The following is a 27,754-nucleotide window of genomic DNA, read 5'->3' as shown; positions in this document are numbered from 1 at the left end:
TGTAGGTCACCCTGCTGGTAGTAAAGGTGCCTGGGGAGCCGGATGTCAGTCACCGCTACTCTGCTCAGTGGCCAGAACAAGGCTCTCATTTGGTGTCTCACTTGCCTTGGTCTCTTTCCCATCTTGTGAAGGAGCATTTGGAGGGCAATGCCTATAGTTATAGGGACACCGGTATCCACAGCGAGCAGGTAGTTGGTTTGGAGCATTGGATGCTTGTTGGTTTTCATCTTCACCCTCTCCAACAGCTGGCGCGAGTGGTGGGCAAGAAGGCCCCCTAAGGTACCTTGGGCGAAAACTTGGATTTCTATGAGCTGGTCCCTGAAGCTGTGTTCCCTAGAAGACTCCATTCTTCATCCCTCCAGTCTCACCAGTCTGCATTCTTTGGGGATGAGGAAAGATCCACAAGTGACAGTCAAAATTCTGTCCCATGTGGTAAGTCAGGAACTACTGGGGTCTCCCGTACTGATGGCAGTACTCTGGGCGCCGCAGCTGACTCCTGGCTTCAGAGAACTACGCATCCTGGAAAGAAGGTCAAATCCTTCACTGATGCCTCTTACTTCCTCTTCCTCCTCCTCCCCAGCATAATTATGGGGAGGTCCAAGGTATTGGCCATAGTAGCCTCATCTGTAAAGGTGCAGATAAGTAGCACAACAATTCCCTTCCATGGGCCAGTCACATGGATGCCTCGGAGCCCATTTCTCCTTCAACCACATCAAACGCTACAGTTCCTCCATCTCCTACACTATGCAAGTATTTCCGTGGGTTATTCTTCTTGATTGCAGTCTGATGGACAAATACATCTTCTTTGGTGTCATTTCGATTTATAAATCCATATCCATTTGTGACATTGAACCATTTGACAGTACCAAGGACTTTTCAGGAAAGAATTTTTTTTTCAGCATCTACACGGCCAGTAGTGGCTGAAGACGTGGTGGTGGAAGAGGTGGGGGCCACGGTGCTGGTGACAGCAGGGACTGCGTCCTCATAGGGATTTCCTGCAAAGATGGCTGAAGGCCCGGGTGTCGTGGCGTGAAGCACACTACTATCCACCAGGCTCTTTTTATTATTATTATTATTATTATTATTATTATTATTATTATTTTAGTTGTTGTTGGACACGATACATTTATTTATTTATTTATTTTTAAGTCCCTATTCTTATTTTTTTTATTTTTTTTATTTTTATTATTAGTTGTTCAAAACATTACATAGCTCTGACATATCATATTTCATACATTTGATTCAAGTGGGTTATGAACTCCTATTTTTACCCTATATACACATTGCAGAATCACATCAGTTACACATCCACGTTTTTACATACTGCCATACTAGTGTCTGTTGTATTCTGCTGTCTTTCCTATCCTCTACTATCCCCCCTCCCCTCCCCTTCCCTCCCCTCCCATCTTCTCTCTACCCCAAGGGTATATAAGGACCTAGCTTACCTCCCAGGGCATGCAGCATAGAAAACTAATTACTGAAAACATGCATATCCCTTTTCTAGCTGCTTCTAGAACCAATTTTATTACTTTATGAAAACAACAGATGTTTATTGGTAAATGGGTCATATCTGTTCTTCAACAAATCCTGCTGTAGATTTATACAGTAAAATTATTCAAGAAGTTTGGAGGGAGCCTAATCTAGTTTTTACTGTGTTTCAATCTTAGAATACAATACTCTATGGTATTCTTAGCCAGATATATATTTGTCAACGGAACATATGAAACATAAAATTTTTCCTTTCCTTCATATAATTGGATTTTTCTCCCATCTCTTAATTTAGGAAGTTAAAACCTATGTTTTATTACATTTTGTTTACCATGCTGTTCTTTAGAGGTTCACACTTGTTGAATATTCTTTGGATTGAGGCTATTACAAAGAGTACTTTTTTCTAGAAGGGCTAACTTGTGTTTCATATTGCAGGAATCTTATGTGTCTATAATAATAAAAATAATAAATGACCCAAATGATTGAAAAGCTTATTAAAATTGGGTTCCATGCAACCAAAGTTTTATTATCCCTTTTTACTCCTAACTAATCTAAAGTGTCTTCAGGAAAGGAGATAATTTTGCCCAAATTTTAAGCTTTTCTAAATTTTCATTGATAATTATCTAGTTTTAAAGACTATTTTCAGTGGTACTTATGTTTTTCCTTTCATTTTTCACTTATACCATGTTGGCTTTAATTTAAGTTTGCCTCTTCAAATAAGAATTGTACAAAATCTCTTGGAGACCCATAACTTTAATGCCTCAGATCTCCGAAGAAAAGTTTCTATTTAATCCATGGTTTCTCATCTCAAATGAATTAGAGAGTTCTGAAGGCCCAGAATCTGGTTCTGAATGGAAGGAGACTTTTAGTTAAACTATGCAAGCATGACTTGTAATTCAGAGCAGCTCTCACACCTTTCTCAGCTGTAATGGTGGTTGTATTTCATAATTTCTTATTCCAGCTCTGGGAAAGTTCATTGTTAAGTTATGAGTTGTTACATTTGAAGTATAGGCTTATGATTTAATGACATTTATCTTCAAGACAATCATAAATGTGTTTTGCACTGAGATTTATAATGGAATCCAATGTCACTCCACCATTTTTAAATAACATTTTATTTTTTCTAAATTTGACTTTTAAAGTGGGTGCTTCAACTAAAACTTCTTTGGGTGCTGCAACCAAAACTTCTTTGAAATTATGAAAACTCAATATCAGTATCCTCCAAAATTTAACTTTTGTGAGGATATATCTGAAACAAAGTACCAAGCTCCCTTCATCCTAGAAGACATCAGAAAATAAGGGAACACAAATATGAACCACTACCTCTTCCTTCTTATTAGCCACTCTTTTTTAAAAAGAATGGAAATAGAGTGACATGACTACAAAGAAGTTCCTAAAATTATCAGAGTATCTAATAATCGTTGGTTGGCCTTCCCTAGTCCCTCGTTTATCTTTGATCATATGACCCACAGTTCAATAATGGCCTCTTCTGTGGCTGAACTCTTGCTTAATATTGATGTGCACAAAGAAGGTGAGGTCTGCCCCTGCCCTGCCAAAGGTCATAAGTGGGTGGGGTAGCGGGGAGATGACCACACAATCAGCTAACTATAGCAATAAGTCAACATTACTTCCATATTAGTAATATAAACATGATATATAAGTAACACATTGTATGTTGCCTTCCACAAGGCACATACATAATGTTATTGATTTGGTTTTCTAGCAAAGTAAAATTGACTGATTGCAGGTTTTCCCTTGTCTTCACTCCTTGCAAAACAGGAGTTTGCAAGAGGATAGCCAACAATGGGTACAGTACTCAGATACTAAATGGAGTTCTCTCTGCTTGAAGCTTACTAAGGTGGGCATAAGATCATAAGCTTTACCATTTTAATACCATTCCAACAGCAACAGAGAGAGGGGGAAGGGAGTCAAACCCAACTCACTAGGACCAGTAATAAATTCAGTTTACTTTAAGCTTTTTGTAAATAAAGGCCAAACAGCAAACACCCCTGGTTATATATTGTTTGTGTCGTAATCTGGCTTTACCACACCCTCATTGCCGGTGTTCTGAATAGAATGGGGTCTCCAGGAAAGAAAAACCCACTGTGGACATGTTATTTAACATTGGGAAGGAGATGTTGCCCCATTTCCCCAGGACCTAGACATCACCTAGAATGCTTCCCCACCCCTGAAAGCCCTTCTTTGGAAAATACAGGGAAAGCTTTGATGGAGCTGTGCCCCAGTGACATTGGAACATAATGTTCTTGGATAACATAGATTTTATTTTACCTCTTTTTTCTTTTCCAGACATGTTAAACATTGCCTCCCATGCTCAAATAAATACCTACAGAAATGTTTGAAAGTTACTATATTATGAATCTCACAGATGTCTTGGTGCCTTTCCTTGAACTACCTATTAAAGGAAAAAGAGGATTTGGGATAGTTTACTGCCAGATCATTTTGCAGTAGTTTGCTAAAATGTATACAAATAGAATGTTCTTGATTTTTTCCATCCAAGTGCAGACAAATTATTCCATGATATTTTTTAGGAAAAAAAATGAAAACACATGTTCTATGTACACAAATCAGTGGAGAGTAAGCATACAGCTCCATATACTTCAAAGAACAGAAGACTTAACTTTTCAAAAAATCTCTTCTAAATTCTCCAACACATATTTTTGATGAGAATAATGATTTCAAATATTTGTGAGGTTCTTTAAAATCTGTTTAAGGATTTTCAATAAAATACTCCAGGAAGTTTTTCATCAGATCTCTGATAACTGGGTCTGTGTAATGTGTCAAGGAAATGATGAAGAGAAAATAAATAAAATTCAAAGGTAATTATTATAATAGGCTATTCTAAAAAATGCTTCTAAAATATATGTACTTGTAGGATTTCTATTAAAATTATGACAACTAGAAAAGTCATATCCATGTGGACTAGTTTTAAAATAGGTTTAGCCGCTTCTGTCATTGTTGTTATTTTTCTCCCTCTTGTCATTTAAATGGAATACTTGAATATTTTATACTTTCTGTACATCTGAATCTGATAGGATCTGAAACTCATTATTCCACTAGCTAATACTGTAGGCACAATCTAAAGTTTATATATTGCATTCAGCAACGGAACTCATAGAGAGGAATGACTTATTTTCTCCCCTATGGGAAATCACAGCTTTGTAAGTAAACTGAGAATTGCATCTACAATAAAGTATAATTAGTGCTATTAAATGCATTTGAAGGGTGTTGTGGGAGAACACCAGAGTGGCAGGTACTTCCTAGAGAATTGACACTGAATAAAGGGAGTCACAAAGTACAGTTTGATCATGAAAGGATGCAGGGAGATTGCTATGCATGAGTATAGCCCACATTCCTGAATATTTCCTACCTTACAAGAAAATACAAAAGAATTGTCCACAAACAAGAGAGTAATATTTTCTCTCTCTCTCTCTCTCTCTCTCTCTCTCTCTCTCTCTCTCTCTCTCTCTCTCCCCATTAATTTTAACATCATATATTTGAACATGCTTTAGTTAGTTTCTTTTTCTCTAGAGCATATTTTCAACCACATGTTGCTATTGATAGTCATCTTTTATCAGTATAACATTGTACAGTTGTTAAAGACACCAGAAACAAAGAGAGTGTAACAAAATACAGCATACACTTTGATTATATTTGGTGTAAAACTTTCAGAGAGCATCAAATTTTTTACTTTGTTTTCCATTGCCCAAAACATTATATCCTATAGACTGCTAAAAGATAACTTTTTTAAAAGTAAAATTATAACACTCCAGTAAATATAAACTGAACATATGAAAGATTTTATTTAAATCACTAATTAATGAAAAAACAGTAAGATGTCATAGATGTTTCAAAGGATATTTCAAAGTACCAAAACTTACAATAGTTGATCAGAAATGCTAAAATGAGTTTGCAAATAGATACAAATATGGCTTTTTTCTACCAGGGCAGGGTTGAAAATTCATCAGTTTTCTCTCTAACAGGCAGAATTTAATTTCATAGGCAAGAATTAGATATACTGGGCTGGGGATGTGGCTCAAGCGGTAGCGCACTCGCCTGGCATGCATGACTCCCGGGTTCGATCCTCAGCACCACATACAAACAAAGATGTTATGTCTGCCGAAAAAACTAATATATATATATATATATATATATATATATATATATATATATATATTTCTCTCTCTTAAAAAAAAGAATTAGATATACTACTATCAGTTATCTTCGGCTTAAGAGTTGAAAAATAGTTCAAATGCTTGGGGTCTCCATAGAATTATATAACCCTAAACATATGCTGCATGCTTGTTTTCCACTGACCACACAAAATAATCTTTTTGTACAAAATTTTTTCATAACTTGTCTCTATCAACTATATTCAGTGTCATTCCACTGAAATGAAAATCTCTATTATATGTAATATAATACAGTAATACTGTAATTATATGTAATAGGAGTTGGACTACCTTGTTTCCCAAAGGTTGCTAATTCTAATTTTTAAAAAGTCATGAATGTGTGTATATGTATAAAGAAATAATTTTATTATAAATATTATATATAAATATATAATGTTTTCTGGATGGCAATAATATTCATTTTTGGAAATCATAATTTGACATTTCTTATCAATTACAAAATGAGAAAATGGAGAATGTACTAACATAAACTTACCTTGTAGGTGAAAATGACACCAATGAGACAGAGATTTGAAAAGGACCTGATATGGGTAGCTGATGGAACAGAGCACAAGTTCCCAAAATGGACCTGAAAGTCTTAATGGCTAAAGATTTTGTTTACACCAAGAGACAGAATTCCTTTGTCCCTTCTTGGAAATAAAGAGGCACTTGAATTTATTCAGAAGGCTATTTGCAGGTTTTGGTTGAGAGTATTCTGAATTATTGCAAGATTTCCCTAAAGTAAAACACATTGTACTAGTGTCAGGGAAATGCTTTAGATAGCATATTTATAAGACATTTTTCTGCCTTATTTTATATTTTTATTACATTATGAAAACAATGTATAAAAATAATTTCTGGTGCCTACTTCATCTATTTATTTGCCTTCACCTGCATGGTAACACAATTAACTGAAATTCTTGTATCTCTGAACATATTCTGGATTTACCCTTTTAATTTGCATTATTTCCTATGCAAAGTGAGGGTTGCCTATATTTATAAGATTTGTAATAAAATGTCTTCTTTAAAGAGTGCATACTTCTTTTGTTAGTCTGTTAGACCAGCTCCAAGAGCCAATTATGAACTTCTAAAATATCTATTTGGCTAATAATAAGGGCTGGCAACAAAGGTACATTGTTGGGGGACTGCAAATTACTGCAACCAATCTGGAAAGTAATATGGAGATTTCTCAAAAAAAAAGTAGGAATGGACTGCCATATGACCCCACTATCCCACTCCTTGGTATATATCCAAAAGATCTAAAATCATCATACTATAGGGATACAGCCACTTTAATGTTTATAGCAGCACAATTCACAATAGCCAAGCTATGGAACCAACCAAGGTGTCCTTCAACAGATGAATGGATAAATAAAATGTGGTATATATACAACATGGAGTATCACTCAGCTATAAATAAAAATGAAATTATGTTATTTGCTAGTAAATAGATTCAGAAAGCCAAAGATCAGATGTTTTCTCTGATTTGCAGAAGCTAGTTCAAAATGGGTGTCGGGTGGATAAAGAGAGAAAGGGAAAGGGGAAGACTCCATCAAGATAGATCAGTGGGTCCAGATAGATGAAGGGGAGTGGGGAGGAGGGAGAAGAATGGGAGAAGGGAAGAACAGCAGAATCCATATGACTTAAATTTCCTGTGTAGATATATGAATATACCACAGTGAATCTCACCATCATGCATATCCATAAGACACTACTAAAAAGTAAAAGGAAATAACAGTAAGACCAGCAGAATAGAGAGAAGCGAACTGTTTCTTCACCCCAGATGCCCTTTGGAGATTGCTTAAAGTTACACAAATTTTCCACTGGTATAATATGTTATAATTGAACCAAGGCCACATACAGTATATTCAGCCCACTAATTAAAATTAATTTTTATGGGGGATACCAAAGATGGTGATTGAGTAGTAGCCAATTTATATTTGCTGCTGCACATTTGAATTGGAGCAATAATTGACCAGCAGAACATTGAGACAGAGCTGCATTTCAACCCAGATAAACAATGTTCAGCAAAAGCATAGGAGTAATCATTTTTAGAATAATAAGAGACTTAGGGGGTAAAAAACAGAACAATAGTCTACAAAAGCTCTAGGCATGTGGCTTCTCAATGGAGAAGAGCAAATTACTATCTAGAGTTCTTTAAAAAAATTGTATCATAAATATTTTCAACAACTACACATTCACTCATGTTAAATTTTCAGTGAGGACTCTTTCAAGTAAAGAATCTTTCAGAGAGCTTCTGTTTGCTAGTATTTACCAATGGGCAATGAAGAAATGCTTTAGGATTTTGTAACCAGTCCTAATGTATTTCCCAGCTGAGTTCTAACTTCTAGCTGTCATCTACCTCCATGGACTCCCTCACAGAGAATCATGAGTTTCTAGTAAGAATCACAAGTTTCTAGTAAGTCATGGTCAATTCAAGACGTGGGACTGCCCCCGTCCATTTTTCATTGATTTTTTCGTAATTTTTTTGTTCTCTTTAGATGTACTTGACAGTAGAATGTATTTTGACATATTATACATATATGGAGTATAATTTATTATAATTAGGATCCAATTTTGTGGTTGTACATAATGTGGAACCCATATATCATACTCCCACGTGCTCTTTATTTTGAGGGTTAGGAGTTTTGATTAGCATATTTTGATTTTTTTTATTGTAGTCTTTACCATTACTCTATCACCCGGTCAGTTTTACATAGTATAATAATCACTTGATCGAATATCTGTTCTGGGTAGATTCTACTTTGATTCTGAGGTGATTTTGAGAACCACTAATATCCTTGACTTCTTGAAAATCTATATGTCTAACTTGGGCTTATTATTAAATACCTGGGCTGTGAAAAGAACAAAGCCTCAGGTATTCTTGTTTTCTGTTTTCCAAACTTCCTTTTTGATTTAAGTCCTCACTTGGAGAGGGAGTTAAAAAAAAAGAAGGAAAAAAATACTTCTGCCTGTGTGGTAAATTTCATTGGGAATCAGCATGTGTCTCCCTCTCCCTGTCTGACTCCTTAGAGGGCCATTTTTGCCCTGTAAATATGTCTAATTCTATGATTTTATGTACCAGTTTTAAAATAAATTTAAACTTCTTTTAAAAGAGAAATATCTGGTTTAGATGACCTCACTGGTTGACAACACTTTGATGAATTTCATTTGTTGTAACACTAAGGAGTGTTTCAGAATTTGCTAACTCCATGAAAGACAGTTGAAATGGCATTGGGTCACTATCAGCCTTTTCAATTTTGATCATACCTAAAATATATGACAACCCTTCAGCCATCTTTAACAATATTTGTAAAGTCCTAAAGAGAGAACATTAATTGTCTTTGACCTGCTAACTAGGAAGAGGGTGACAAGAAATTTTCCAGTGTTTTCATGGGATACTATCCATGTGATTTGTTTTCAATAAATCTGATTTTTGTCTCTCCAATGGTAGATCTGATTCTGTAGTTGAAAACACATAATCACCATCAACAACATTTCTAAGTGATGAGACTTTTTATACTTAATATAGTTGATGACTAATGTCACATTCTATAATGCTGTTGCCTAGACCCATAACAAAAGTGTTTTTCATTCAAAATTTGCTTCACAATAGTAGAAATCTCTACATGCCTAAATTGCTGATATTCCTGAATACAGATCAACCTAGTTTCCTTGTTGGAATAAAAGAGCCTGATTACCCAGAGCTGGGGGAATATTTCTGTGTTATAATTGCAAAAAGAAGAGAAATTGCAAAGTGTTCATAAAAAGACTGCCAACTGGTGCAGCCAATCTGGAAAACAGTATGGTGATTCCTATGTATGGACACAACTATTCCACTCCTCCTCGGTTTACACCCAAAGGACTTTAAAACAGCATGCAACAGAGACACAGCCATATCAATTTTTATAGCAGCACAATAGCTAAATTGAGGAACCAACCCAGATGTCCTTCAGTAGATGAATGGATAGGGAAACTTTGGTATATATACACAATGGAACATTACTCAGCATTAAAAGAGAATAAAATCATGGCATTTGCAGGTAAATGGATGGAGTGGAGAATATAATGCTAAGTGAAGTAAGTAAATCCCAAAAAACCAAAGGCTGAATGTTTTCTTTGATATGAGGATACTGACGCATAATGGTGATGGGAAGTGAACATGGGAAGAATGGAAGAATTTTAGATAGGGCAAAAGGGAGGGAGGGGAAGAGAGGAGACAAAGGGATAGGAATGATGGTGTAATGAGTTAGATATCATTACCCTTAGAACATGTATGAAGACATAAGTGGTGTGAAAATATTTTGTGTAATATGTGTAATATGAAATGAATTACATTCTGCCATCCTGTATAACAAATTACAATAAATAAATAATTTAATAAAAAACAGAAAGTGTGCATAAATGTCCTTTCAATAGTTCACAGGCCAGGGATGTTGGACACAACTTCTAGGTTAAACTGCTAGCAAAGTTTTCTTTATAACATGCTTCACCTACAAACTGTTCTCTGTAACACCATTTGTTTTCAGGATGTGATGCAAGTAGAGTTAAAAAGATTTGGGGAAAAACTAAGTGGAAAATTCTAGCTGATCTTGAAAGGGAAAAAACAACACAGAAGCTTAAACATTATATGTAAATTTAACTAGCTACAACATACTTTTCATTATTGCCTTTAGTTATCTCATAGACATTAATATTTGTATTTAGAAAATATCTTGAACTGGGTCTGTAATTTAATAATTGGTCTTTTGTACATAGTTAGAATCCATTGGGGATGACTTGCTTACCCACTTTGCAAAACTTTTGGTAACTTTTAACTTGTCCATATAAAGATGATGTCATATATGTATGCCAAGTGATGCTTCCAAACTGGAGGATTAGCTTTAACATCTGATATATGGTCTACAAGATTGCTATAATTTGATATATATTTTTGTTGAAATTCTTTTTGTAAAAATATTACGTTATTTGAATAATTTTTGTAAATGCTGTGAATCAGTATTTGTTTTTTTGTATCTTATATTAAAATTTGTTTGCAAAAAAAAGAGAAAGAACTATAGGCTGCAAAATCAGACAAACACACAATTTGAGAAGAAAGGATATGAAAGCACAGTGCAATAAACCAGAGTGTCTCATGAGCATATCTGCACTTCTCATGAGCATATCAAACCTCCTGCTGCAGGTATTGAGAGTTGGGACCAGGCTCCATGGAAAAAGAATCATGCTCTTGGCTGACCAGAGATTTCCACTCATTTTTTTGTTTTCCAACTTTATATCCTATTTTTTTGTTTTGTTTTGTTTTGCTTTAAATTTTTATTATTTGTTCTTCAAAACATTACATAGCTCTTGACATATCATATTTCATTATTTGATTCAAGTGGGTTATGAACTCCCATTTTTTCCCCATATACAGATTGCAGAATCACATCAGTTACACATCCATGGTTTTACATACTGCCATACTAGTGTCTGTTGTATTCTGCTGCCTTTCCTATCCTCTACTATCGCCCCTCCCCTTCCTTCCCCTCCCATCTTCTCTCTCTACCCCATCAACTGTAATTCATTTCTCTCCCTTGTTTTTCCCCTTTCCCCTCACTTCCTCTTATATGTAATTTTGTATAACAATGATGATCGCCTTCCATTTTCATGCAATTCCCCTTCTCTCTCCTTCCCTCCCACCTCTCATTCCTGCTTAATGTTAATCTTCTTCTCATGCTCTTCCTCCCTGCTCTGTTCTTAGTTGCTCTCCTTATATCAAAGAAGACATTTGGCATTTGATTTTTAGGGATTGGCTAACTCACTTAGCATAATTTGCTCTAATGCCATCCATTTCCCTGCAAAGGCCATGATTTTGTCATTTTTTAGTGCTGAGTAATACTCCACTGTGTATAAATGCCACATTTTTTATCCATTCATCTATTGAGAAGCATCTAGGTTGGTTCCACAGTCTCGCTATTGTGAATTGTGCTGCTATGAACTTCAATGTAGCAGTATCCCTATAGTACGCTCTTTTAAGGTCTTTAGGGAATAGTCCAAGAAGGGGAATAGCTGAGTCAAATGGTGGTTCCATTCCCAGCTTTCCCAGGAATCTCCATACTGCTTTCCAAATTGGCTGCACCAATTTGTAGTCCCACCAGCAATGTACAAGTGTACACTTTCCCCCACAACCTCGCCAGCACTTGTTGTTGTTTGACTTAATAATGGCTGCCAATCTTACTGGAGTGAGATGGTATCTTAGGGTGGTTTTGATTTGCATTTCTCTGACTGCTAGAGATGGTGAGCATTTTTTCATGTACTTGTTGATTGTTTCTATGTCCTCCTCTGAGAGGGCTCTATCTGAAGTGTGAGGAGTAAAAATTTGTTCCCAGGATGTAGGATCCCTATTTACCTCTCTTATTGTTTCTCTTGCTGAGAAAAAAACTTTTTAGTTTGAGTGAGTCCCATTAGTTGATTCTTGTTTTTAACTCTTGTGCTATGGGGGTCCTATTAAGGAATTTGGAGCCCGACCCCACAATATGTAGATCGGAGCCAACTTTTTCTTCTATCAGATGCCAAGTCTCTGTTTTGATATCAACCTCCTTGATCCATTGTGAGTTAACTTTTGTGCATGGCGAGAGAAAGGGATTCAGATTCATTTTGTTGCATATGGATTTCCAGTTTTCCCAGCACCATTTGTTGAAGATGCTATTCTTCCTCCATTGCATGCTTTTAGCCCCTTTGTCAAAAATAAGATAGTTGTAATTTTGTGGATTGGTCTCTATGTCCTCAATTCTGTACCATTGGTCCACCTGCCTGTGGTACCAGTACCATGCTGTTTTTGTCACTATTGCTCTGTAATATAGTTTGAAATCTGGTATTGCTATACTGCCTGATTCACACTTCCTGCTTAGAATTGCTTTTGCTATTCTGGGTCTTTAATTTTCCATATGAATTTCATGATTGCTTTATCTATTTCTACAAGAAATGCCCTTGGGATTTTGATTGACATTGCATTAAACCTATAGAGAACTTTTGGGAAAAATCACCATTTTGATGATTTTAGTTCTGCCTATCCATGAACAGGGTATATTTTTCCATCTTCTAAGGTCTTCTTCTATTTCTCTCTTTAGGGTTCTGTAGTTTTCATTGTATAAATCTTTCACCTCTTTTGTTAGGTTGATTCTCAAGTATTTTTTTTTTTTTGAGGATATTGTGAATGGGGTGGTTGTCCTCATTTCCATTTCAGAATATTTGTCGATTATATACAGGAATGCCTTTGATTTATGCATGTTGATTTTATAACCTGCCACTTTGCTGAATTCATTTATTAGCTCTAGTAGTTTCTTTGTAGACCCTTTTGGGTCTGCTAGGTATATAATAATGTCATCCGCAAATAGTGATAATTTAAGTTCTTCTTTTCCTATTTTTATGCCTTTAATTTCTTTTGTCTGTCTAATTGTTCTGGCTAACTAAATTGAATAGAAGTGGTGATAGAGGGCACCCCTGTCTTGTTCCAGATTTTAGAGGGAATGCCTTCAATTTTTCTCCATTTAGGATGATGCTAGCCTGAGGTTTAGCATATATAGCTTTTACAATGTTGAGGTAAGTACCTGTTATCCCTAGTTTTTCTAGTGTTTTGAACATAAAGGGATGCTGTACTTTGTCAAATGCTTTTTCTGCATCTATCGAGATGATCATATGGTTCTTGTCTTTAAGTCTATTGATGTGGTGAATAGCATTTATTGATTTCCGTATATTGAACCATCCTTGCATCCCAGGGATGAATCCTACTTGGTCATGGTGCACAAGTTTTCTGATATGTTTTTGTATTCGATTCACCAGAATTTTATTGAGAATTTTTGCATCCAAGTTCATTAGAGATATTGGTCTGTAGTTTTCTTTCTTTGAAGTATCTTTGTCTGGTTTTGGGATCAGAGTGATGTTGGCCTCACAGAATGAATTTGGAAGACCTCCTTCTTTTTCTATTTCTTGAAATAGCTTGAAAAATATTGGTATTAATTCTTCTTTGAAGGTTTTGTAGAACTCCGCTGTATACCCATCTGGTACAGGGCTTTTCTTGGTTGGTAGTCTTTTGATGGCTTCTAAAATTTCCTCCTTTGTTATTGGTATGTTTAAATTGTGTATCTTCCTGCCTCAATCTGGGTAAATCATATGACTTAAGAAATTTATTGATATCTTCACTATCTTCTATTTTATTGGAATACAGGGTTTCAAAATAATTTCTAATTATCTTCTGTATTTCTGTAGTGTCTGTTGTGATATTGCCTTTTTCATCCCGTATGTTAGTAATTTGAGTTCTCTCTCTTCTTCTCTTCGTTAGCATGGCTAAGGGTCTGTCAATCTTATTTATTTTTTCGAAGAACCAACTTTTAGTTTTATCAATTTTTTCAATGGTTTCCTTTGTTTCAGTTTCATTGATTTACACTCTGATTTTAATTATTTCTTGCCTTCTGCTACATTTGCTGTTGTTTTGCTCTTCCTTTTCTAGGGTTTTGAGATGAAGTGTGAGCTCATTTATTTGTTGGTTTTTTTTCTTTTTTTGAGGAATGAACTCCAGGCAATGAATTTCCCTCTTAAAACTGCTTTCATTGTGTCCCATAGATTCCGATATGTTGTGTCTGTATTTTCATTTATCTCTAATAATTTTTTGATTTCCTACTTTATGTCTTCTGTAACCCTTTGTTCATTCAGTAACATATTGTTCATTTTCCAGGTGATGCAGGTTTTTTCTTCCTTCTTTTATTATTGATTTCCAGTTTCATTCCATTATGATCAGATAAGATGCATGGTATTATCCTCACACCTTTATATTTACTAAGGGTTGCCCTATGACATAATATATGGTCTATTTTTGAGAAGGATCCATGTGCTGCTGAGAAGAACGTATATCCACTTGATGATGGTTGATATATTCTATATATGTCGGTTAAGTCTAGGTTATTGATTATGTAATTGAGTTCTATAGTTTCTTTATTCAACTTTTGTTTGGAGGATCTGTCCAATGGTAAGAGCGGTGTGTTGAAGTCACCCATAACTATTGTGTTGTGGTCTATTTGATTCTTGAACTTGAGGAGAGTTTGTTTTAGGAACGTTGCAACACCATTATTTGGTGCATACATATTGATAATTGTTATGTCTTGTTGGTGAATGGTTCTTTTTAACAGTATATAGTGTCCTTCTTTATCCCTTTTGATTATCTTAGGTTTGAAGTTGATTTTATTCAATATGAGTATGGCCACTCCTGCTTGCTTCCGAGGACCATGTGAGTGGTATGATTTTTCCCAACCTTTCACCTTCAGCCTGTGTATGTCTTTTCCTATCATATGAGTCTCCTGAAGGCAGTATATTGTTGGGTCTGTTTTTTTAATCCAAGTTACTAGCCTATGTCGCTTGATTGGTGAGTTTAAGCCATTAACGTTTAGGGTTACTATTGATATATTGCTTGTACTTCCAGTCATGTTTATTTATTTATTTTTTTATTTGGCTTGTTTTTCCTCTTTGGTTATTTCCCCCCCCCCTTAACTGAGTTACCTCCCACTGTTGGTTTTGGGTGCTGTTTTTCATTTCCTCTTCTTGTAGTGTTTTGCTCAAAATGCTTTGCAGTGCTGGTTTTCTGGCTGCAAATTCTTTTAACTTTTGTTTATCATGAAATATTTTAATTTCATTGTCAAACCTGAAGCTTAGTTTTGCTGGATACAATATTCTTGGTTGGAATCCATTTTTCAGCATTTGAACTATGTTGTTCCAGGATCTTCTCACTTTCAACGTCTGTGATGAAAAATCAGCTGTTAACCTAATTGGTTTACCCCTGAATATAATCTGCCTCCTTTCTCTTATAGCTTTTAATATTCTCTCCTTGTTCTGTATATTGGATATCCTCATAATAATGTTTCTTGGAGTTGGTCTATTACATTTTTGTATGTTTGGGGTCCTGTAGGCTTCCAGGATTTGGCAATGAATGGCAATCCATTCCATCTTTCATGTCTGGAAGGTTTTCTAAAATTATTTCATTCGACAGATTGCTCATTCCTTTGGTTTGGATTTCTATACCTTCCTCTTTCCCAATGACTCTTAAATTTGTTTTTTTATGACATCCCATATCTCTTGGATGTTTTGCTTGTGGTTTCTTACCAGCCTTTCTGCATTGACTATACTCTTTTTGAGTTGATAAACTTTGTCTTCATTATCTGATGTTCTGACTTCTATTTGATCTAGTCTATTTGTAATATTCTCATTTGAGTTTTTGATTTAGTTTATGGTTTCCTGCATTTCTAGGATTACCGTTTGATTTTTTTAAAAATCTATCTCCTGGTAGAGTTCATTTTTTGCTTCTTGAATCTGCTTTTGAAATTCATTTTCAAAGTTCTTTCATTGTTTGGACTTGCTGTCTAATTACTTCTTTAAGATTCCATTCCATCTGAGTCAGGTATGCCTTGAGTTCTTTCTCTGTCCATTTTTCTGATGCCTCTAGGTTCTCCTGTAAATTAAGTTGTACTGCATTGTTTGTAATCCTTTTTTCCCCTGTTTTTTCATGGTGTTCACATTACTCTCCAACTCTGTTTAACTACTGTGTTTCTGTTTTCTCCTATAAATTTGTTTTGGTTTTGTATATCTCTGTGGTCTCTCCTTTGTGGTGGGAGACTATGCCTATAGATGTTAGGCTTTCTTGTAATTTAAAGCTGATTCATTTGATTCATAAAAGGCTTGTGGATTCTGTAGGCATATAGTGATCTGTTATATGGTCTTAGGACTTTATGTTTAAGTTGGGTGCTATGATGGTATGAAGGTTAGTATATCCTGGCTACTTTGGAAGATTGCTCTACTGAAGGGGGATATTAACAGGCGAATGGATCAGAGTATTTGGTAATAGTTAGGTACTTAGGAGCCCTATAGACAGCCTTGGAACATTCACCTATTTGCATTTAGAAAATTGCACATAATGAATGTCATAATGCTTGGGATGAAAGTTAGGGGGAAGGGGAAGGAATGAGTCTTTAAAGAGAAAGAGGGAGAGAAAAATAGATAGAATAAAGCTGAATGGAGAGAACAATAAAAATTGAAAAGGGAAAAGAAAAAAAAATGATAAATGAAGTCTTAGAGTTCTATTTTCTTCTCTTCCAGTAGGTGGAGCTGTGCCCTTCGAGCCAAACTTCTGCCCTCTATGTGCCAGCAGCAATCCCTGTAAGCCGGCTCCTCTTCCCCTACTGGGCGTCTCTCCAATCCTGTTAGTCCAGAGCCTTTTATCTTCTCCAGCCCCTCCCCACCTTCCTCCTGCCAGCCAGTCAGGCCCCACTCACCGGAGGTGATCTCCACAGATCTAGTTACACTTGGAGCCCCCCTGAGTGCCCTATTTCCCAAATGACTGAGCACTCTCTCTGTTTGTCATTCATCCAGACCCCAAGATTGTGGAGCTGGTGATCTGGGAACTGTCAGTTTAATTTGTCTGGACCCCTTCGGTGGACACGCCCCCAGGAACTGGCAGCTAAGGCATTGGGTGTTGCGGCTGGTGGTAGGGGGAGTTGAGGGTCGGGAGTCCCCTCTGCTTCCCTCAGCCCCTACAGTCATGCCCACGGAGCTCTGGGGCAAGATTTTTGAGGTTTCCCAGCTGTATGAATCTGGTGGGGATGGGAGTCACACACCTGTTAAAGAGATTTGACTGGGAAGGGATCCCATCCGCTGAACTCTGGTGATGTCAGCTCCCTGCTATGGCGGGCCCCATACTCCTTGCCGGAGTGTCCAATGGGAGGGGTGGGTCTGGCCTCTCTCTGGTCTGTCCCAGACTCGGTTTCAGTTCTGGTCCGCTGTTTCATGAAGGCTTGGTTAGCAACCACTTCAAAGGGTCTCTACACTGCACACGGTATCCGGCAGTGCTGAAACGCCTCTTTCTGCGCTGGTCGCCAGGTGGCGGTGGCCCGGACCTCCATGCAGGGTGGCCGAGATTCACCCATCCGGGTCAAGTTGTCACCTCCAATAATCCCAAATTCCCCACCTAGGTCTCACTTCAGCGGAATTTTGCTGAGAGTTTCTCAGCAGGTAGAATCCAAACGTTCTGATGTGTCTCTGTTTGCGTGGCTGAGGAGATACTGAAAGCACTGCCTCCCCGCCTGCTACCATGTTGAGTCTCCCTCCTCTTTTTCTTTTTTCTTTGACTCATTTTTCTTTCTTTCTCAGTCACATGAAAAGCAGGTTCCCATTCTAACAATCAATCTGGAATAAGTTTGTGGAATAATCCTTCTGGGAGCTCTGGACTGAAACTCACTGATGTGCTCAAGGCAGAACTCTAGAAATGTGTGGTTGAGTGTCACATGGTCCCATGCACACTAGCCACAGTCTGCCACAGTTTAGTGTCCAGAGCATGAGCAGGGGAATTTCTCATGGAATCTTCACAGCCATATTGGTTATGCAGGAGAAGGGTGGAGAGACAGCTCCTATTCGTTAGATGGCATGGATACATGCCAACCACTGCACTCACAGCAATTCACAGTGCAGGACTTTCATAACCACCTATCACAGGACACCTGCTGCAAGAGCAGAGATTAAAAGTTATGCCCACACCAAGACAACCACCAAAGTGAAAGTGGAAATAAAGCTCTGGAGATTCTCAGATTTATACTGAAGCCCCAAAGAAGTGTAAAGTACTATACTGTAGCTGCATGGGGCTTTTGGTGCCATGTTGTCTAAGTAGGAATAGGAATAAGGATGACTGAAAGATAACTGTTGTTAGCACTGGGGGCACAGGCAAGCCCTTAGTGCCCACTGGGATTTACCCCTTAATGTCTTTGGGAATACCTAACCTCAACCCCTGACCCCCTCTTCAGGAGAAGGGTGGGGCACCCACAGCAGCTAAGGAGATCTAATGATGTAAGTCTCTCAGTCTCAGCAGAACCACTCCCAAGAAAGGAGGAGGATATTATTTGCAGTTAGCTACTGAGACGAGATATTCTACTCAGAATAAAAAGCCAGTCCTCCGTGGAGACAAATGCATGGAATACTGCATACATGGCATATGTTAAGGGCATCTGAGTGGCAAACCATTCCCCTCATGCTAGGCACATGAGCAGCAAACCGCTTACCCCGTAGGCACAGCCCTGGGCATGAGGCCAAGTGTTTCAGTCCCTGCGCTTTTTCCATGGCCAGATCCTCTATGGGTTGTTACAAGGACAGTTGGCAAGAAATTGTATTGGTGGCTGCCTATAATCTGCTTAGCTACCACCCAAGTATGTATACATGGTAATTGTGCAATAAAATCAGACCTGCTTCCAACTTGGTCTCCGGAGGTCTTATTAGTGACTCCGCAGCCACACTCTCCTCTACCCTGTTCCATGGACCTCCTAGCTGGATGAGAGAGAGCCCATGCAGGCCTCCAGTCTGGGAAAGTGCAGGCAACAAGGCTGAAGACACTCTGAAGTCACATAATATCATGCCACAAACAGGCAGGTGGAGATTGACATAGAAGACAAAAAAAAAAAACCTTGATTGTAGTGAAGCATTTGAAGCAGAAATATGATTTATAAAGATCAAATAATAAACACATTTCTGAGAGGGACATTACAGTTGCTTTGGCAACATGCAGAGACACTCAGAGATTATGCTGTGGAGGCTTGAATATCTACTATACCTCCGAATATCAGGTGTAATTCTGACTTCGGAGTCTCACTAAGAACTCACTCCATCTCAGAAACATCAGTAATGAATAACTTGTGACTTATTAACATTAGCTTTTCTTATTTCACATTTATAACTTTGTGTATAAACAGATTCCCTCACAGTGTTGAAAATTATTTTTTAATCCATTATTAATTACTTTCATCTGTAATGTTATAATGTGTTAATTAGAGATGGTTATGCTATTGTTCCTCATTTTTATTATAATCTGTCCCTTGTTTCTCTCTCCTTCCTATTTTCTCTCCAGTCTACTCTCTTTCCCCTTCTCCCTGGTTTTTGTTTTGTTTTAGTGTGTTTGTGCTATGCCTTTTTGGTTCTATGGAGGGTTTTTTCTGATTTGTTGTTTAGGTTTTTGTTTTAGGTTTATTTTTTCTGTTTATATTTTTAACTTATTTTTTGTTCTGCTTTGTTCTTTATTTTCTTGTTTTTTGTCTGTATGGGCTGTTTTGGTTTTTAATTTTAGTGGGGGATGCTTATTTGTCATTGTTATCAGAAGTATCATATTAATTGGATCTACTTATTGCATCTTTTCTTTTTACTATTTCCTATACTTCTACCCTATTTTTTGTCTACTCATTATTTTATATTCTGTCTCCCTTTCTTTTCCTGAATATTTTATCTCATTTTCTTGTCTTTCTCTTTTTATTCTGCTTCATCTTTCTCTTTGACTTTGTGCCCTATATAATATAATAGCAACTCCCCTTCTTTAATACCAACACTTTAGCTCATTTTAGTGTAGAAGAACATATGTTTGTTAAAAACATGCATAACATTTTAGTGAAATAATATCAGAAAAAAATTCTAAACCTTCGGAATGAGTTTTAAATACAAGTACAGGAGTTTTCAAAACCTCAAATGAGAAGATCAAAAAGATCCACTCCAAGACATATTGTAATATTGCATTAAAATGTCTAGTACACAGAACAAAATAAAAACCTTCCATGATAAACAAAAGTTAAAAGAATTTACAAGTAGAAAGCCTGTATTAAAGAACATCCTGAGCAAAATATTCCATGAAAAGGAAACAACAATAAAAATCAGCAAAGGAAGGTGTTATACTAAAGAAAATACTAATCAAAGGACAAACCAAGTCAAGTTAAATACCAAAAATAAACAAATATGACCAGGAATACAAATCATGTCTCCATAATGGCATAAGCACACCAATCAATAGACATTGACATAGACAGGCAGATTGGGTTTGAAAAACAAAACAAAACAAAAAAGACCCAACAATATACTGCCTCCAAGAGACTCATCTCATAGGAAAAGGCATCCACAGACTGAAAAAGTGAAAGGTTGGGGAAAAAACATACCACTCTCATGGACTGTGGAAACAAGCAGGGGTTCCCATCTTCAAATCAAATAAAGTAGATTTCAAGCAAAAGTTAATCAAAAGGGATAAAGAAGGACATTTCCTACTGCTTAAGGGAAGCATACATCAACAGGACATAACAATTATAAATATATATGCCCCAAACAATGGAGTATCTACATTCATCAGACAAACTCTTCTCAAGTTCAAGAGTCAAATAGACCACAACACAATAATTCTGGGTGACTTTCACACACCTCTTTCAGCATTGGATAGATCTTGCAAACAAAAACTAAACAAAGAAACTATAGAAATTAATAATACAATCAATAACTTAGGCTTAACAAACATATATAGAATATTTCATCCTTCAACAAGTGAATACACTTTTTTCTCAGGAGCACATGGATTCTTCTCTAAAATAGACCATATATTATGCCACAAAGCAACTCTTAGCAAATACGAAAAATAGAGATTCTACCCTGAATTCTATCAGATCGTAAGGGAATAAAATTTCAAATCAATGATAAAATAAAAACTAGAAGCTACTCCAACACCTGGAGACTAAATAATATGCTACTGAATGAACAATGAGTTGCAAAAGACAGCAAAGAGGAGATTTAAAAATTCTTACAGGTAAATAAGAACACTGATACAACATGTCTAAATCTCTGGGACACTATGAAGGCAGTACTAAGATGAAAGTTCATTGCATGGAGTTCATCTCTTAAAAGAATAAAAAGTCAATAAATGACCTAACATTTAATCTAAAAGCCCTAGAGAAAGAAGAACAAATCAACACCAAAAGCAGTAGGACACAATAAATAATTAAAATCAAAACTGAAATCAATGAAATTGATACAAAAAAATTTGAAAAAATTGACAAAATGAAAAGTTGGCTCTTTAAAAAGGTAAACAAAACTTATAAACCCTTAGCCATGCTAACAAAGAAAAGAGAGAGAAAACTCAAATTGCTAACATTTATGATGTAAAAGGAAATATCACAATGGACATTACAGAAATACAGAAGATAATTAAAATTATTTTGAAAACCTGTATTCCAATAAAATAGAAAGTATCAAAGGCATTAGCAAATTTCTTGAGTTACATGATTTTCCAAGACTAAATCAGGATGATATACACAAATTAAACAGATTAATTTCAAGCAAGGAAATAGAAGACACCATTAGAAGCCTACCAGCCAAGAAAAGCCCAGGACCACATGGATACATTGCTTAGTTCTACAAGACCCTTAAAGAAGAACTAATACCAAATACTCATCAAATTATTCCATGAAATAGAAAAAGAGAGAACCCTTCCAAATTTATTCTGTGAGGCCAATATCACCCTGATTCCAAAACCAGACACATCAAAGAAAGAAAACCTCAGACTAATATCTCTGATGAACATAGATGCAAAAAATTCTCAATAATATTTTGACAAATTGAATACAAAACATATCAAAAAGATAGTGCACCACAATCAAGTAGGGGTTCATCCCAGGGATGGAAGTTTGGTTCAACATATGGAAATCAATACATATAATTCATCACATCAGTAGACTTAAAGAATCATATGATCATCTCAATAGATGCAGGAAAATGCATTCCACAAAATACAGCACCAATCCATGTTCAAAACACTAGAAAAACTAGGGATAATAGGAACATATCTCAACACTGTAAAAGCTATCTATGCTAATCCCAAGGGCAACATCATTCTAAATAGAGAAAAATTAAAGGCATTTCCTCTAAAAACTGGAACAAGACAGGGATGCCCTCTTTCACCACTTCTATTTAACATAGGTTTTTAAACATTAGCCAGAGCAATTAGACAGATAAAACAAATTAAAAGGGATAGTGATAAGAAAAGAAAAACTCAAGTTAGTACTATTTGCCAATATATGATTCTATACCTAGAAGACCCAAAAAATTCCACCAGAAAACTTCTAGAACTAATAAATGAATTCAGCAAAGTAGCAGGTCATAAAATCAAAGGCATTTATGTACATCAGTGACAAATCCTCTGAAAGAGAAACTAAGACAACTACCCCATTTACAATGGCCTTAAAAACATAAAATACTTGGGAATCAACTTAATGAAGAGGTGAAAGAACTCTACAAAGAAAATTACAGTATGCTAAAGAAAGAAATTAAAGAAAACCCTAGAAAATGGAAAGATCTCCCTTGTTCTTGGATGGGCAAAATTAATATTGACAAAATGACCATACTACAAAAAAGCACTACACAGATTTAATGCAATTCCAATAAAAATCCCAATAACATTCCTCATAGAAATTGAAAACGCAATCATGAAAATCATCTGGAGAAATAAGAGACCCAGAATAGCCAAAGATATCCTTAACAGCAGAGTGAAGCAGCTGGCATCACTATATCAGACCTTAAACTACACTACAGAGCAATAGTAACAAAAACAGCATGGTATTGGCACCAAAATAGATTCAATGACCAATGGTCCAGCATAGAAAACACAGAAACAAACCCACACAAATACAGTTATCTCATATTAGACAAAAGTGCCAAAAATATATACTGGAGAAAGGATAGCCTCTTCAACATAAGTACTGGGTAAATTGGAAATCCATATGGAACACAATTAAATTAAGCCTCTATCTCTCACCATACCCAAAACTCAACTCAAAGTGGATCAAGGACCTAGGAATTAAACCAGAGACCCTGCACCTAATAGAAGAAAAAAGTAAGCCCAAACCTTCATCATGTCAGATTAGGCCCCAACTTTCTTAATAAGACCTCTATAGGACAAGAAATAAAATCAAGAAAAAATAAATGGGATGGAATCAAATTAAAAAGCTTCTTCTCTGCAAAAGAAACAATCAATGAGGTGAATAGAGAGCCTACAGCATGGGAGCAAATTTTTACCACACGCACATCAGACAGAGCACTAATCTCTAGGATATATTTTAAAAAACTCAAAAATCTTAACACCAAAAAAAACAAATAACACAATAAATAAATGGACCAAGGAACTGAACAGACACTTCTCAGAGGGTGATATCAGAATGGCAACTATTAAGAAGACAAATGTCAGTAAGTGTTGAAGAGGATGTGAAGGAAGAGTCACACTATACATTGCTGGTGGGACTGCAAATTGGTGCAACCAATATGGAAAGCAGTATGGAGATTCCTTGGAAAACTTGGAATGAAACCACTATTTGGCCTAGCTATCCCACTCCTCCATTTATACCCAAAGAACTTAAAAACATCATATTATAGTAATGCAGCCACATCAATGTTTATAGCAGTACAATTCACAATAGCTAAATCATGGAACCAATCTAGATGCCTTTCAGTAGATTAATGGATAAAGAAACTGTGGTATATATACATAATGGAATCTTACTCAACATTAAAAGAGAATAAAATCATTTATTTTCAGGTAAATGGATGAAGTTGGAGAATATTATACTAAGTGAAGTAAGTCAATCACACACAAAAAAATGACAAGTGTTTTCTTTGATATGTGGATGCTGATCCACAATGGGAATGGTGGGGGTGAGCATGGGAGGAATGGAGGAGCTTTAGATGGGGCAAAGGGGAGGGAGAGGAAGGGAGGGGGCAAGGGTATAGGAAAGATGGTGGAATAAGATGGACATATTTACCCCAAGTACATGTATGAAGATATGAATGGTGTGACTCTACTTTGTGTACAACCAGAAACATGAAAAATTGTGCTCTATATGCATACTATGAATTTAAATGTACTCTGCTGTCATATATAACAAATTAGAATAAAGAAAATTTTAAAAGAGTATTCCAAGCTCTAAAATAAAAAAATGTCAGCCAGATTGCTATGTCCAAAAAATGCTATCCTTCAAAATTGATGAAGAAATAAAAGTTTTCCATCACACCCTCTGAACAAGCAGCCTCAGACCTCTGGGTTGACAAATGAGAACTGGCTGGTCTGAACTCCATAGCAACTAGGGAATGGCTCCTCTGCCACAGGACATCTGGAGGCATCCAAAGCCAAAGAATATTTGACATATTCTAAAGCTCTGATGAAATTCAAACCAAGATTCAATGAGAAATTTCTTCACTTTGAGTGGAATACTTGGGAGGCTCCTGAGATACAGACTCCCATCAGAGATAAGCCACTGCTAGACCCTAAGGGATGTATTGGTCTAATTTCTCCAGAGCAGACAACACCCAACAGAGCCCCTGGGGCCTGATTAGAGATCTAAGCTCCAACTTCTGGAACTCCCCACATAGAACTCTGCAGAAGCTTTATCCTGAGAATTTATTGATTTTTCTCTGTATGAACAAAACTCCAACTAACAGTACTTCCTAATATATCCCACATTATACTGGCAAGAAGAGAAGCTGAGGATTATTTCAAACAACTTCATTTATAGGACACTCCAACCGGCAACACAGAGAGCAACACCAAAACAGGAAGGGGTTAACAACCCCCAGCATTTGCTCTCTAGTAAATAGCTTGAGAAGAAACAGAAAGAAAGACTGTTGGGTATGGTCAGTGACCATCCATTCTAGTAAATTATTTTGACCACCTCAGTGGGGGTGATTCATCATTTTTCTTTAAGAATTCTCCCTCCCTCCCCTCCCTCTCTCTGAATAATTGCTATGCTATTGATTCAGGGACATGATGCATATACATATTTGTTTCTATTTTTCTCATTTTTAGAATGTTTTTAACATAGTTCTTTTTTTTAATTGGTTGTTCAAAACCTTACAAAGCTCTTGACATATCATATTTCATACATTAGCTTCAAGTGAGTTATGAACTCCCATTTTTACCCCAAATACAGATTGCAGAATCACATCGGTTATACATCCACATTTTTACATAATGCCATACTAGTAACTGTTGTATTCTGCTACCTTTCCTATCCTCTACTATCCCCCCTCCCCTCCCTTCCCATCTTCTCTCTCTACCCCATCTACTATAATTCATTTCTCTCCTTGTTTATTTTCCCATTCCCCTCACAACCTCTTATATGTAATTTTGTATAACAATGAGGGTCTCCCTCCATTTCCAGGCAATTCCCCTTTTCTCTCCCTTTCCCTCCCACCTCATGTCTCTGTTTAATGTTAATCTTTTCTTCCTGCTCATCCTCCCTGCTCTATTCTTAGTTTCTCTCATTATATCAAACAAGATATTTGGTATTTGTTTTTTAGGGATTGGCTAGCTTCACTAAGCATAATCTGCTCTAGTGCCATCCATTTCCCTGCGAATTCCATGATTTTGTCATTTTTTAGTGCTGCGTAATACTCCATGGTGTATAGATGCCACATTTTTTTAATTCATTCATCCATTGAAGGGCATCTGGGTTGGTTCCACAGTTTAGCTATTGTGAATTGTGCTGCTATGAACATAGATGTGGCAGTATCCCTGTAGTATGCTCTTTTAAGATCTTCAGGGAATAGTCCGAGAAGGGCACTAGCAGGGTCAAATGGTGGTTCCATTCCCAGCTTTCCCAGGAATCTCCATACTGCTTTCCAAATTGGCCGCACTAGTTTTCAGTCCCACCAGCAATGTACAAGAGTACCCTTTTCCCCACATCCTCTCCAGCACTTCTTGTTTGACTCCATAATGGCTGCCAATCTAACTGGAGTGAGATGATATCTTAGGGTGGTTTTGATTTGCATTTCTCTGACTGCTAGAGATGGTGAGCATTTTTTCATGTACTTGTTGATTGATTGTATGTCCTCCTCTGAGAAGTGTCTGTTTAGGTCTTTGGCCCATTTATTGATTGGGTTATTTGTTATCTTATTGTCTAATTTTTTGAGTTCTTTGTATACTCTGGATATTAGGGCTCTATCTGAAGTGTGAGGAGTAAAAATTTGTTCCCATGATGTAGGCTCCCTATTTACCTCTCTTATTGTTTCTCTTGCTGTGAAAAAACTTTTTAGTTTAAGTAAGTCCCATTTGTTGATTCTTGCTATTAACTCTTGTGCTATGGGTGTCCTATTAAGGAATTTGGAGCCCGACCCCACAATATGTAGATCGGAGCCAACTTTTTCTTCTATCAGACACAGAGTGTCTGATTTGATATCAAGGTCCTTGATCCATTTTGAGTTAACTTTTGTGCATGGTGAGAGGAGGGGATTCAGTTTCATTTTGTTGCATATGGATTTCCAGTTTTCCCAACACCATTTGTTGAAGATGCTATCCTGCCTCCATTGCATGCTTTTAGCCCCTTTATCAAATATAAGATAGTTGTAACTTTGTGGATTAGTCTCTGTGTCCTCTATTCTGTACCATTGGTCCACTTGCCTGTTTTGGTACCAGTACCATGCTGTTTTTTTTACTATTGCTCTGTAATATAGTTTGAAATCTGGTATCACTATACCGCCTGATTCACACTTCCTGCTTAGATTTGGTTTTGCTATTCTGGGTCTTTATTTTTTCCATACGAATTTCATGATTGCTTTATCTATTTCTACAAGAAATGCCGTTGGGATTTTGATTGGCATTGCATTAAACCTATAGAGAACTTTTGGTAATATCACCATTTTGATGATGTTAGTTCTGCCTATCCATGAACAGGGTATATTTTTCCATCTTCTAAGATCTTCTTCTATTTCTCTCTTTAGGGTTCTGTAGTTTTCATTGTATAAATCTTTCACCTCTTTTGTTAGGTTGATTTCCAAGTATTTTTTTTTTTGAGGATATTGTGAATGGAGTGTTTTTCCTCATTTCCGTTTCAGAAGTTTTGTCGCTGATATACAGAAATGCCTTTGATTTATGCGTGTTGATTTTATATCCTGCCACTTTGCTGAGTTCATTTATTAGTTCTAGTAGTTTTTTATAGACCCTTTTGGGTCTTCTAGGTATAGAATAATGTCATCCGCAAATAGTGATAATTTAAGTTCTTCTTTTCCGATTTTTATGCCTTTAATTTCTTTCGTTTGTCTAATTGCTCTGGTCAGTGTTTCGAGAACTATATTGAATAGAAGTGGTGAGAGAGGGCATCCCTGTCTTGTTCCAGATTTTAGAGGGAATGCCTTCAATTTTTGTCCAATCAGAATGATGCTAGCCTGAGGCTTAGCATAGATAGCTTTTACAATGTCAAGGTAAGTTCCTGTTATCCCTAGTT

The 27,754-nt window shown here is 36.5% G+C and overlaps 1 pseudogene; it reads right to left on the bottom strand.

The window, feature by feature from the left end:
• Window positions 1-45: 45 nt before the first annotated feature.
• Window positions 46-17,626, bottom strand: LOC144256973 (Y-box-binding protein 3 pseudogene; annotated as a pseudogene).
• Window positions 17,627-27,754: the final 10,128 nt, after the last annotated feature.

This window comes from Urocitellus parryii, chromosome 9 (genome assembly GCF_045843805.1).
Source record: "Urocitellus parryii isolate mUroPar1 chromosome 9, mUroPar1.hap1, whole genome shotgun sequence".
In the NCBI taxonomy this organism is placed as follows: Eukaryota; Metazoa; Chordata; class Mammalia; order Rodentia; family Sciuridae; genus Urocitellus; species Urocitellus parryii.
Note: the sequence above shows the minus strand (reverse complement) of the source record. Positions and strands in the feature narration are given on the sequence as shown.